This window comes from Bison bison, unplaced genomic scaffold (genome assembly GCF_000754665.1).
Source record: "Bison bison bison isolate TAMUID 2011002044 unplaced genomic scaffold, Bison_UMD1.0 scf7180017864466, whole genome shotgun sequence".
Classification (NCBI taxonomy): Eukaryota; Metazoa; Chordata; class Mammalia; order Artiodactyla; family Bovidae; genus Bison; species Bison bison.
The window spans coordinates 4931841-4945202 of record NW_011495027.1 but is presented as its reverse complement, the minus strand read 5'-3'; the positions used below and the strand labels follow the sequence as shown (position 1 = coordinate 4945202).

The window sequence follows — 13362 nt, the reverse complement described above, 5'->3', positions numbered from 1 at the left end:
CTCCTTCACTTTACACTGGAGTAGCAAAATAAGTCACCTCAGTTCCCAGAGCTCTGAACCCTGGTCTGTCTGACTCCACAACCAGAGGTCTTATGCCCACACCACACCATCTCACATAAAACCAGAAAGTGGCACCACGCTGATGTCATAAACCCACTGTTGTTAGGACCCGGAAAGGATAAAACAAAGCAGCCTTTGCAATGTCTCAAGCTACTCGTCTGCAGGGTGGTCTCTTAGGAGAATTAAGAATAAAATAACAACATGCTTTCAAAAGGTTATTCTCTATGACCCAAACTGTTTTCTAGTTCTATGAGTGAAAAGAATCTCTGCAAAACGAATAAAAATGATAAAAGAATTGTTTTAAAAGAAGATTCTCACTCATTTTCACAAAGGCTGTATTCATATTTCCAGGGCTTTGTCAGAAACTCAAGGCTAAAAAGAAAAAATAAAGTCTAGCTCCCCTTCTTAAGAGGAAAAAAGAGAGAGAAAGAAGAGACTCTACATAAAAGCACAGTTTAAAAATTCTATCTCCGGCCAAGGTTAGCAGACTGCCCAGGTCTAGACAACCCCACTGGAACCCAAAATTTGTAAATGCCCCATGGCTCACTCCCTGGAGTGTGAGGGGACGAATTCCTACAGCTGTTATCACCATTTAGCGGCTCAGAGGAAAGCAGCTATTCTTTGACTTTTCCTGGGAAGATTTCTTTTACTAACAAAAAAGGATAAAAACTTAATTCTTGCAAAAAGAAGAGGTCTTGAGAAAGTGGACCTAAAAAATAATCCACTCTGACAAAAGTTGCTTCATAAAGAATTTCCCACCGCACATGTATTTGTAGTTGTACATGATATCTTAACTGGTGCATAGACTGCTTATAGGAATGCTCATATTCTGATTCCAGCTTTGGAATAACCAACATGATGGGGTTTTGCAAGTCATTTCACTTTCCTGGGCCTCAGTTTCCTTTTTCTATAAAATGAGAATGTTTGGACTTTATAGTTCTTCAGCTCTAATACCCCGTGACTGTGGCCCATGAACCCAAACTAGATAGTTGCTTATCCTGATGATCTTTCCAACAGATGCATTCCCATGGGAAGCCAGACTCTCTGAGCATTTATAGCAAGCCATATTTATATCAGTGGGTGGTCACCCAGCTTTGACAGCCTCTTTCATGCCAAGAGAAGTTTGAGATAGGGAAAAACTCAAGAGAAAATTAGGGTGAAAGATGGTTTGAGTAACTTTCTGACCTGGAAAACAACGAGGTTCATATCAACTGCGTCTAAAGATGAGAAAACTATATATAATGATCTATGTCACGAGGATAATATTTTTAAGATATCAATCCTCTGTATACCTTTTACCTCTTCTTCTAAACTATGTTTCATAGCAGCCACTCTGTATCTTGATCACAAAGGATGCAGAGAAAAATGAATGTCACTTCAGGCAGGAGGAAGCAATGCTGTGTGTTGGGGAGAGGGGGAGAAGGAGGGGTCCTCCCACCAGAGTGAAAAGGAAAATTAAAATCTGTCCTTCTATCCCCCTGTGGGTTGTGGGAAGCAGAAGGGGACAAAGGGAGAGGATAAATGATGAGTCACGCATGCTGTGAACAGTTTCTCTGAGCCAAAGTTCTTCACAGTTAGTCACTGCTGCACAAGTTACTACAAACTTAGCAGCTTAAATCATGTGCATTTATTATCCCACAGGGTCTTTCCTTAAGCATCTCACAGGGCTGTAATCAAGATGTCACAAAGCTGTGTTCTCATCTGAAGACTTTCTAAGGAGGAATTCACTCAGGATTCTTGCTTCTTATTGACCCTTATAGTCCCTCCAGCCCATCAGATTCTAGAATTGACCCACAATTCCTAGAGTTCATCTATAATTCCCTGCCATTATCAACATGGCCATGGCCATTTCATCAAGTCAGCAAGAAAAGCCTGTAGAATGATCTACCAGCAAGATGAAGTTTTATATAATGAAATACAGTCACAGGGCTGCCCACCCACATGCAAGAAGAGGAGGTTATACAAGGGCATGAAAACCAGGAAGAGGGAGTCATAGGAGGTCACCCTAGAGTCTGTCAGTCACAAATACCAAAAGCAAAGAGGCCCTTGTCTGAATCTCCCGGGAGGGATTGTCTTGCAGAGTATGGCCCCCACCCCATGCCAGCATATGATGGCCATAGCAGGGCAAAATCATGGTTAAGCTTTGAGAGGGACTGAGTTATGTTTCCTGGAGTTTCCCTCCTTATATAGAAAGTGTTCAAAAGTTCCTGGATGCTCTAGAGAAGGAACTGAAAGTGACTGACCTATGGGGCAGTTAGTTCACCAGAGGAGTCCTCAGGGTAGAGCAAAATGGCCCTGCGGACAAGCGTAGCCAGGCCAGTAAGCAAGGGGGGGATCACAGCCAGACCTTGGCGGGCTACAGCACCAGCTGGGTCAAAAGAGAGGCCCTAGGGCCAATACCAAGCTAAAAGAGAAGAATCTCAGGTTTCTTTTTTTTTTTTAATGATATACAGTTTATTTTTTCAGTAATAAAAAAGTTCTAGAATTAGACAAATGATGATGGTCATACATTTTCAGTATACTAACTACCAGTGAATTGTATGCTTTAAAATGATGAATTTTATGGTATGTGAATTATATTTTCTTTTTTTTTTTTTTCAGGATGGGGAACATGTGTACACCTGTGGTGGATGCATGTTGATGTATGGCAAAACCAATACAATATTGTAAAGTAAAAAAAAAAAAAAGAATCTCAGGTTTCTAACAGCTGATGCCAGCCTAGCAAGCATTAACAATACAGGCTAAAGACAAGATCCAATGAGGTCGGTGAAGACTCAAAGAGCAGCCAAGGGCCTGCATGAAGACCGCCGGGACCACACCCCATTGCTATGGCAACGGAGGAGACTCCCGCATCTCCCAGCTTGAGGAGGAAGATTTGAAAACCTGAGCATTTACCTGAAAGAGATCATTTTAAACCAAAGGAGATTGACATATTGTTAATTGGCTCATTTAAAGTTCACATTTGTTTCTCTGCTTACCCCAGGGCTGAAGGTTCTTGAAAAAAATTCAGTCAGTTATAGAGAAATAAAGAAATTACACTTTCTTTGTACAATTGGATTGTGTGAGTAAATTTGTAATCCTGCTACACCTGCTATGTAACAGACACTATACACATATGTTTTCATAGCATTCTCCCACAATCCTATGAGGTAAGTGTTATTATATTCCCATTTTACAAATGAAGTTGAAACTCTGAGAGGTTAAGTAATTTACGCAAGGTCACACAGCTGGCAAGTGGAAAAGTTTGTGCGGAACCCAGAATTCTCTAATTCTTATGCTCTATTCACTGTACCTCTGTGTTAGTTGGAGTAAACCAAGTCCTGTAACAGGCATTCCCCAAATCTCAGAGGCTTTGCACAATAAAATTGTGGTTCTCACTCACTTCACAGGCCAGTGCAGGTTGGTGAGGGAGGGTTTGCTCCGCATAATCTTTGGGAGACTCAGACTTTTTCCATCCTCTGGTTCCACCCTCTTCTAAACTCTCAGCATCCTTTCCACTCAGCCAGAAAATGAGAAACCACTGAGGGTGTGTAGGGTGATTTTACGGGTCAGCCTAGAAACAGCACACGTCACTTCTGCCAACATCGATGGCCAGAACTCGGTGACATGACGCCACCTGACTGTCTTCCCAGGTGACTCTGCAGAGTCCACCTGCCAGTGCAGAGACTCGGCTTCCATTCCTGGGTCAGGAAGATCCCCTGGAGAAGGAAATGGCAACCCACTCCAGTATTCTTGGCTGGGAAATCCCATGAGCGAGGAGCCTGACAAGCTGCAGTTCATGGGCTTGCAAAGAACTGGACATAACTGAGTGACTGAGAATGCATGCACACCACAACTGCACAGCAGGCTTGGAATGCATAGGTGTGTGGCTGAAAGATGAAGATGTGGGATTTGTGATCACATAGGATACTTTGCCACAATCCCATAAACTCATAACCTAAAAGATGTATATGAAATCTTTCCTACCTCCTTCACTTCAGAAGAGCCGGATTTTCCCATCATTATCTCTCAAGGTCAAATTCAGAAAATTAATTTGATAATAAAATGTTAAAGATAGTAGATGCAGCCAGAAAACTTCACATGTGTCTTCATGATACTCTAAATTTTGCAAGAGAACTTTGCAGTGAGTTATCTATGATCTCTTTTGGTTTTATATAAAGGAATCCAGAAGCTGAGGTCCATGAGTGACATGTCCTCTGAGTTGTCTGTAGGAAGAAAGTGAGCAGAGGACTGGAGTGGGGGTGCCATTGCCTTCTCCGGATAACTTTGAGCGAGTTAGTTAACTTCAGATCCTCCATCTTCTTATTTATAAAATAGATTTAATAATAGTACTTATAAGCTTGTTATAAAGATTAAATGAAGTCTGTAAAGCACTTAGCACAGGACCTGACATAGAATAAGTTCAGTGATGACAATTCTTACAAATAATTTTTCATGTAAAGTCCCAAGCATAGATCCAGATACACAGAAGACAATAAATCATAGCTACAACACTTTTAACACAATACTTCCCCTTAGAAAATGTAAAAACAAAGTGAAAAAAAAAATAAGGGACATAGGTTGCTAATAAAGAGTGGAGTGATTTTTTTTTTTTTTACAAAGCTGAGGATAGGTAGAAAAACTGAATGAGTAAATAAACAAAAGAATGGGGTTATTCATGGGCCTAGAGACCATGGATTGGAGAAGGCAATGGCACCCCACTCCAGTACTTTTGCCTAGAAAATCCCATGAACGCAGGAGCCTGGTAGGCTGCAGTCCATGGGGTCGCTAGAGTCGGACACAACTGAGCAACTTCACTTTGACTTTTCAATTTCATGCATTGGAGAAGGAAACGGCAACCCACTCCAGTGTTCTTGCCTGGAGAATCCCAGGGACGGGAAGCCTGGTGGGCTGCCATCTATGGGGTCGCACAGAGTTGGACACGACTGAAGCGACGCAGCAGCAGCAGCAGCAGAGACCATGGATAGACACACCTGGGACCAATTCCATGCTCAGATATAGGTATAACCATATAAGAGGAAAAGCTGAGAGCTCTGGTATGACTCAGTGGGCCTCATTCTAGAAGCAGGGCACTGCTTTCAGACAGGAGCAATAAAATGCACATGACACTCGGAAGCCAGAAAACACATCATCATGTTACCAGCTTTACTAACCCAGTCCACCCATATCCATGTCCTTTGGGAATGACCATCCAGCCCAGGACCAGATGTAGGCAGACAGCCAACACAAAGGCCCAGGAGGAGGGCAATGCTCTAGCTGGGGCTTTTGCTTTTTAAACCAACTCCCACATATCATCTAACAGGAAACTGTATGGTGTCCAGTTGTGCAAGGTTCTGCATTAAACAGAAAAAGAGAATAGCATATATGTTAGCATATAGCTCCTGCCCTCAAACACCTTGGGATCTAAGACTTATCAGACAACCCTTTTTCTAACAGCTCTTCCATTGGGCAGTAAGATCATATGGCAATTTTGTCAACTCATGTTTTATCTTCTTAATATAAAAGCCAATTCCTTCAAATTATCCTTTAGAGGCAAAAGAGAAAGAAAAAAAAAAAAAAAACCTACAATAACTTCTGCAATCTAAACTGGTTAATTTCTCAAATGAATAATTTGGATCTTAGACATGAAATCACTTGGAAAAGAACTTCTATTTTAAGTAATTTCATTCTATACCTTTCAACCCCAATGGATGCCAATGTCACAAAACCTCATGCTTGTCCCATCTGCAAGATGTCGTCTAATACAACCATTCAAACTGAGGAGAAGTCTGGGACTAATAGCAGGACAGGTTTTCCTTCCAGTTCTGAAAAGAAAGGGGCAGGACAAGGGTGAACTGTAGCTGGGTCAATCCTTTTAACCTAAGCAAATAGATCCTTGTGGGTGAATGCTCAGGATTTTAGATATTAATACAGAAATGTTATCTGGAGGCTAGATGAACCACCCATCTCCAAAACACTTGAGAACAAAGACTGCATCTTCCAACAAAGATGTGATTATATTTTAATCTGTCTTTAATGATCATCATAATAAACATAAATCGCCATGATATGGTATTTTTGTGGAAGCAAATATCAATAGCAGACGTGTCAGACATATGCTGGAGAAGGCACTGGCAACCCACTCCAGTACTCTTACCTGGAAAATCCCATGGGCGGAGGAGCCTGGTAGGCTGCAGTCCACGAGGTTGCTAGGAGTTGGATACGACTGAGCAACTTTACTTTCACTTTTCACTTCCATGCATTGGAGAAGGAAATGGCAACCCACTCCAGTGTTCTTGCCTAGAGAATCCCAGGGACGGCAGAGCCTGGTGGGCTGCTGTCTATGGGGTCGCACAGAGTCAGACACGACTGAAGCGACTTAGCAGCAGCAGCAGACATATGCACTCACAGAGGTTAGGACTGTGCTTCAAATTCTGACTCTCTCATTTACTACCTCGGTGACCTTGACTCAACTCTGCACCTCAGGTTACTAATCCACAAAATAGCAATAATAACATCACCTATCTCAGAGGGGTGAGATTCAATGATTGGTGTAATTCCGGTAAACAACTTAATATAGTATCCAACACATAATCAGCACTTTTCCTCAGTTATCATTATTGTCAGACAAAGCAGCATAAGTTGTTTAAAAAAGCACCATTATCTCTCTTCCATCTCACCTTTCTGACCCTCTCCAGACTCTTGAGATATGAAAAAGAAACGTTTTCTACATAAGCAGCTATGAAATACTTTTCTAAGATCTTGGTATCTAGAATCCACTAGACTTGATCTTAAGCCCACTGCTAGCCATATGACCCTGACAAGATGCTCAACCTCTGTAAGTCTCAGTTTAGGGATTCCCTGATGGCTCAGACGGTAAAGCATCTGCCCAAAATGCAGGAGACCTAGGTTCAATCCCTGGGTTGGGAAGATCCCCTGGAGAAGGAAATGGCAACCCACTTCAGTACTCTTGCCTAGAAAATTCCATGGATGGAGGAGCCTGGTGGGCTATAGTCCATGGGGTAGCAAAGAGTCTCAGTTTACTTATCTGTAATGTAGGGATAGTACCAGTAACTTTTCAGGAAGAATTTGTATTGATAAATGAATTTCTACACTAGGGCATTCAGCACAGTCAATACTATTAATGTTATTAATATTAATGTTATTACAGTAATAAGCTTCACCTCTCTGGCTTCAGGATCCTTTTCTCTAAAATAAAGGACTTGGAGTAGATTAACCCTAAGATCCCCATCAGCATTAATGTTTTTGAAATTTCTAAATCTATTGCCACTTGACAGATGCAAACACTGAGTCACAATTCACGGATGACAAACGCAATGGTTTCCCAGACCATTACCCTCATAACTAGACTCTAAATACTTTATCCTATTTTAATTTATTGGCCTACCAGAGGCCTGGGCCTTTTGAATGTTCAGCTGGAATGTTAATTATGGGAAATTCCAGAATTCGTGGCCTAGAGACAAGTTCTCATTTACTCTGTTCCCTGGCACTGGGTACCTTCTTGCCTTGCCTTCAGAACACCAGCTTACTTTCCAAAGCACATGTAACCCCAGCCAGATGGCAATGCCGCCTGGTCCTCGCTGCCCCGGGCCCTTCCAGCCCTGCCAGTCCTCAGAACCCCATCCCCAAGCTTGTGTATCTGCTTCCCACCCCTTCCTTACTCCAACCCTAACTCTCAAAGGTGGCTCTAAAGAAAGCCTTCTTTTATACAACTTCCAGAAACACACTCTAAACCTTTTTCTGGACCTGAGCCAGTACTAACCAGGAAGAACTACAGGTTCGCTTGTTCCTTATCAGATTTAAACACCATCTATTTGTTGGAAAGAAATCATTTTTTGTTTGCCCAAGTTTTGCTTTGCTCATCTCAAAGGCAGTGGCATTTTGCACACTGTAACAGTGCGTTGCATCAGCTAACTCACTCGGCAGCTTGTTTGAGGTCTCTCCCCGCTCCAGGGGATGGATCACAAAGCCTGGGCTCCTGGAGACACCGGCTGAGCTGGGTTCCTGTTTTGCCTGCCCTGCCGCCTGCCTGACTTCAGACATGAACATGATCAGAGAAAGGCTGTGGTGCTCTGTAGTGAGAGGCTCTACACCTCTGCTTAACAATAGGAGGCTTGAGCAGACTGAGGTGCTGGGTGTTTAAAGAAGGGTGAGGGAGCAGTAGGAGTAGTCAGAAGATGAAAAAACAAACAAACAAAAAACCCTCAGCCTTCCAGCTCCCTGACTCACCATATTCTTCTAGGCAGTGATCTTCAGGCCCCAAGGGTAATCTCAAGGGGCAGGATCATTTTCAAGGGCAGAGGCACTAATTAACCCCGTGTGGGTGGATCAATGGGGAGACAGGGATCAGGCATCTCACACTCAGTTTCTTCAAGTGAAGAGAGGATGGGAAGGCAGATGGCGTGCACCAAGCTTGCCCCAGAATGAACTGAGTGACTGATGCCTTAAGAAACCCATGGACTGTAGTGTCATAAACTGTATGACTTTCACAGATCCTTTCAGTTTACCTTCATTTTACAGGGGGAAAAAATGAGCAGGCATTCAGGGATCAAAGGATTTTTTTTTAGGTTATATGGTCAGTTCAGCCTAAGAAAGGATAGGATGGCTAGCTCCTGAACCCCACCATACACCTCTCCTTAGGAGGTCACTGTGGGTCTGTTCCGAGTGGGTCAAGAATCATCAGGGTTTGAGGCATTGGCCTGGCATAAGCAAGTGGGCCTGCTTACCTTCCTTCTTGCAGGGAACCCATGCCCTCAACAAGTGAAAGAGAATTTTGCTAGGACACCAGCCAGAGTCTTGGAAGCCTTCACTTTTCTCCTCCAACAACTCAACTCCCAGAGAGTCAAGCAATCTGCCTAGTGTAGCAGAAAGCCATGTCCGTTTTTATTTGGAGCTATTTAATACGTATTAGCAACATGCCAAGCACTGTTCCATGATCCCCAAGAGCCTTCCTCCCCACTTTGGACTGATTTATGCTAAAACAATTACATACCCCGGAGTTTCACTCCAACACCAGCTGTGAGGTTCACCCCATGGGACCCTGTGATAAGTCAAAGTGGGAGATCTGCCTCTCCTTGGCATTTGTCAGATTAGGCACCCTGGGTGACCTCCAAGGCAGATCAGCTCGTTGTCGAGTTTGCAAGACACGCATCAGGCGTGCCTGAGGTTTCAGTGCTCTGTAGTAAGAAGCGAGAACGCAACCCTCAAAGTTTACGCAGTTCAAGAGAAACCAGCTCCCCAACTCAAAGGCACTCTCTGGTCCCAGTGGAGGACACTGATGGAGGCCCTGGGCCCTCGAACTCTATTAAGGCAGAGGCCACGCCAGTCCACCTGTGCATTTCTACTCCTACAGCGTGAACCAGGTGCATCTCAGGAATCAGTGGTGCTATTTCTTAGACTCCTCACTTCAAATTTCCTTGTTGATATAATTATGTAACTGTGGTCATTATTATGTAACCTGATGAAATATGAACCCAGGGGGGAAAAAAAGGTTGTTTCTATGAAAACGAAGTAGAATTATCTGGAAAGAAGTGGTAAGGGCAGTTACTAAAAAGAATTACTGCCTAATGAGGTATAGGCAAGACAAATGTAAAGGACTGAGGCAAAAGAGTAAAAATCCACAACAGCTCTGATTCAGACAGCTTCACAGGGGTCTTTCAATCAGTGTCACACTTTGAAGGAACCTCAGCTGGAATTCACAGCTACTGGGTTGTGGGTGTGACCCATAGAAAACGGTGGGAGAACTCCAGTCAGCGGACTTCTATTCAAAGGAAGAGCCTTGGCCCTAGATATTGTTAAAAAAAAAAAAAATGGTACTTAAAAGTACATTTATCATGTTAAGATAAAATTAAAACATTCAAGGTATAAATGTATGTTTGTCTATAATTCTAACTGATTTTTTCAGGTAGCCAACTACTGGTCTGAAAAGAGAGCTTCTATTGTACTAGGAGATAAATATACCAACTTACAAATGGTTTAGAGGACGAATCAGACAAAAGAATGTGCCAACACAAACCGGAAAGACTTTCACCTCCTTAATAAAGGGGTCTTCTTTCTTTCATTCCTCCCTTTGCCCCATTGTTGAGTTTACCAATATCCTGACTCACCTCTGTGAAGACCCCATAGCAGGTGCTGGGAATGTGGCAAAAAGCAAAGGGAATGAGACATCCCCACGGGGCTCATTTTCCAAGCAGTCCCTCCTCCAGCTTGAGCTCCCACTTTCCCCTCCACCTACCACCTTAGCCAGTCACCTCCTTTGCCAACTGGGACCCCTTAACTTTGCTTCTTCTGTGTCCTTTACCTGGAACCCTCTACCTCCAACCTCATTCTTCCCAGCCTTCCCATCCCATATGCCACCTCTTCTTCAGAGTCTGCTCTGGTCTCCCCAGGCAGATGTGACCTCTTCCCACTGCGGTTCCCACAGCATTTTGTTTGTTGCTCCTGTATCAATTTACAAATTTCTACCATCGACTTAATCCCTTTCCTGATTTTTAAGACCACTTAGGTCAATGACTGAGACTCCTTCATTTTGGCATCTCCACAGTGTCTGGCCCAGGATTTTTTTTTTTCTTATAAATTTCTGCTTTGGTTACCTAAGTCTTACATATAAAGATTAACTAAGCATAGGAGATGATCAAGGAAAAAAATACCTATTAACAGGTTATGAATGTGTTTTCTTATCCCTCAGATACACATTTAATTGACTATGCAAACTTCAAAGCATCTTTTATTCACCAGCTAGTTTGCAAGTAATACAATGAGATCTGCTAAAAGGAAAATTCTTTTGGAAGTTTTATTTGTTTGGGAAACTTGCAATCTATGGAGATTTTCCTTCCTGCTGGAAAACATCTGGATATAAAATGAAGAAATTAACTTTTTCCTCATATTTCTAGAAATATTATTCTTCCAGGGGTTTTGTTTATTCTCACATGCCCAGATGGAGAGGTAAGGGACTAGCAAGTACGTGATACATCTTTGGAAAGTTGACAATTCTAGAAGCATCATTATAAGGGCTGTGAATCTGTCTTGTCATAACCCAAGCAACTGTAAATAAGATTGACCTAAGGAATTACTCAAGATAGCCATTTCAAATCACTATAACCTTTAGCCCTACAAACCAAACACACCTATAGGTGCCCAGAATTGCATGTCTATAAAATACAATCATTTCAAAAGATAATAATCACAACTCAATACTGTTCTTTATGTTGTTAATGAGAGTTGGTCAGTTACCATGCTGATCCAAGCTGTGTCTGCACAGCTTTGGCTAATGTCCTTGCTTTGTGTGCTATGCAAGTAAATTATGCCAAGGCAGATGTTAGTTGACCTGCCTTTATAAAGGACTTGGAGGGAAGCAGGGTCACACAATAGAAAGATCATGGGCCAGGGGGCCAGGCAGCCCAGGCTAACATCTGGCCCTGCTCCTTGTGAGCTATGTAACAAACTGGCAGAGATAGTTTTCTCATCTGCTACATGAGGAAAGAATATTTATTTATCAGGTGTGTGGTGAGAAATAAACCAGATACTGTAGGCAATGCCTATACCTAGAAGATAGCTATGGATTCTGAGTGAATTCCTTACTTTGATTGACACTTGTTGCTCATAAAGTATTTGCACACTCAACTCATTTGAGTCTCCTAAACTCTTCGTGAGAGAGGCAAGATAAGGTCTACAGGTTGAATTGTCTGACATGGCTAATAATTGACTATTTTGGCCCACTAAAATGGATTATGGATCCACCTAACATCAGTCCCTCGGAGAAGACAATGGCCCCCACTCCAGTACTCTTGCCTGGAAAATGCCATGGATGGAGGAGCCTCGTGGGCTGCAGTCCATGGGGTCGCTAAGAGTCGGACACGACTGAACGGCTTCACTTTCACTTTTCACTTTCATGCATTGGAGGAGGAAATGGCAACCCACTCCAGTGTTCTTGCCTGGAGAATCCCAGGGAAGGGGGAGCCTGGTGGGCTGCCGTCTACCGGGTTGCACAGAGTCAGACACGACTGAAGTGACCTAGCAGCAACATTAATCCCATCTTGAAAGTGAAAGTCGCATAAAGTGTCCCACTCTTTATGACCCCATGGACTATACAGTCTCTGGAATTCTCCAGGCCATAATACTGGAGTGGGTAGCCTTTCCCTTCTCCAGGGGATCTTCCCAACCCAGGGATCAAACTCAGGTCTCCCACATTGCAGGTGGATTCTTTATCAGCTGAGCCACAAGGGAAGTCCAAGAATACTGGAGTGGGTAGCCTATCCCTTCTCCAGGGGATCTTCCTGACCCAGGAATTGAACCAGGGTCTCCTGCATTGCAGGTGGATTCTTGACCAGCTGAAGCACCAGGGAAGCCTAATTCCATAGTTAGGGAAATTGCAAAACCCAGTAGTTCTGTCTCCCAGACAAATGTCTAGTTCTACCAAGTGATTTGTCACCAAAGGTTGTTGTTCAAAATGGAAAAGACAAACACACCAAATATAGACAAAGACTACAAGCAGACATTCCACAGAAAGAACACAAATGGCCAATAAACACATGCCAAAAGAGTGGGCAAATTCACCAGGAATCAAGGTATAGAAATGAAAACAAAAGAGAGAGAACAAAAGCAAAAACAAACTAATGGGACCTAATTAAACTTAAAATCTTTTGCACAGCAAAGGAAACCATTCACGAAAGAAGACAACCTACTTAATGGGAGAAAATATTTGCAAATGATATGACCAATAAGGGTCAATATCCAAAACATATAAACAGCTCACACAACTCAACATCAAAAATCCTGATTTAAAAATTGGCAAAATACCTGAATAGACATTTTTCCAAAGAAGATATAGAGATGGCCAATAGGAACATGCAAAGATACTCAACACCATTACTCATCAGAGAAATGCAAATCAAAACCACAAGGAGATATCTCCTCATATCTGCCAGAATGCTTATCATCAAAAAGACCATAAATAACAAATGTTGGTGAGGATGTGTAGAAAAGGGAATTCTGTGCACTGTTGATGGGAATGTAAACTGGTGCAGCCACTGTGGAAATAGTATAGAATTGCCTCAAAAAGCTGAAAACAACTATCATTGATCCAACAATTCCACTCTTGAGTTTATATCTGAAGAAAATGAAAACACTAATTAAAAAAGATATATGCACCCCAATGTTCATAGCAGTATTTTTCACAGTAGCCAAGACATGGAAACAATCTATATCCTTCATTGCTAGATGAATGGATAAAGAATATGTGATATATATATATATACACATACATACATACATAATGGAATATTGTTCAGCCATTACAATGAA

The 13362-nt window shown here is 42.4% G+C and overlaps 1 long non-coding RNA gene across 1 annotated transcript in view; it reads left to right on the top strand.

The window, feature by feature from the left end:
* Nucleotides 1-3109, top strand: part of LOC105003291 — a 6898-nt gene extending 3789 nt beyond the window's left edge. Inside the window, exon 3 of the long non-coding RNA XR_827092.1 lies at nucleotides 2662-3109. This is a non-coding gene — a long non-coding RNA (uncharacterized LOC105003291). The remainder of the gene's footprint in view (nucleotides 1-2661) is intronic.
* The last annotated feature ends 10253 nt before the right edge of the window (nucleotides 3110-13362 follow it).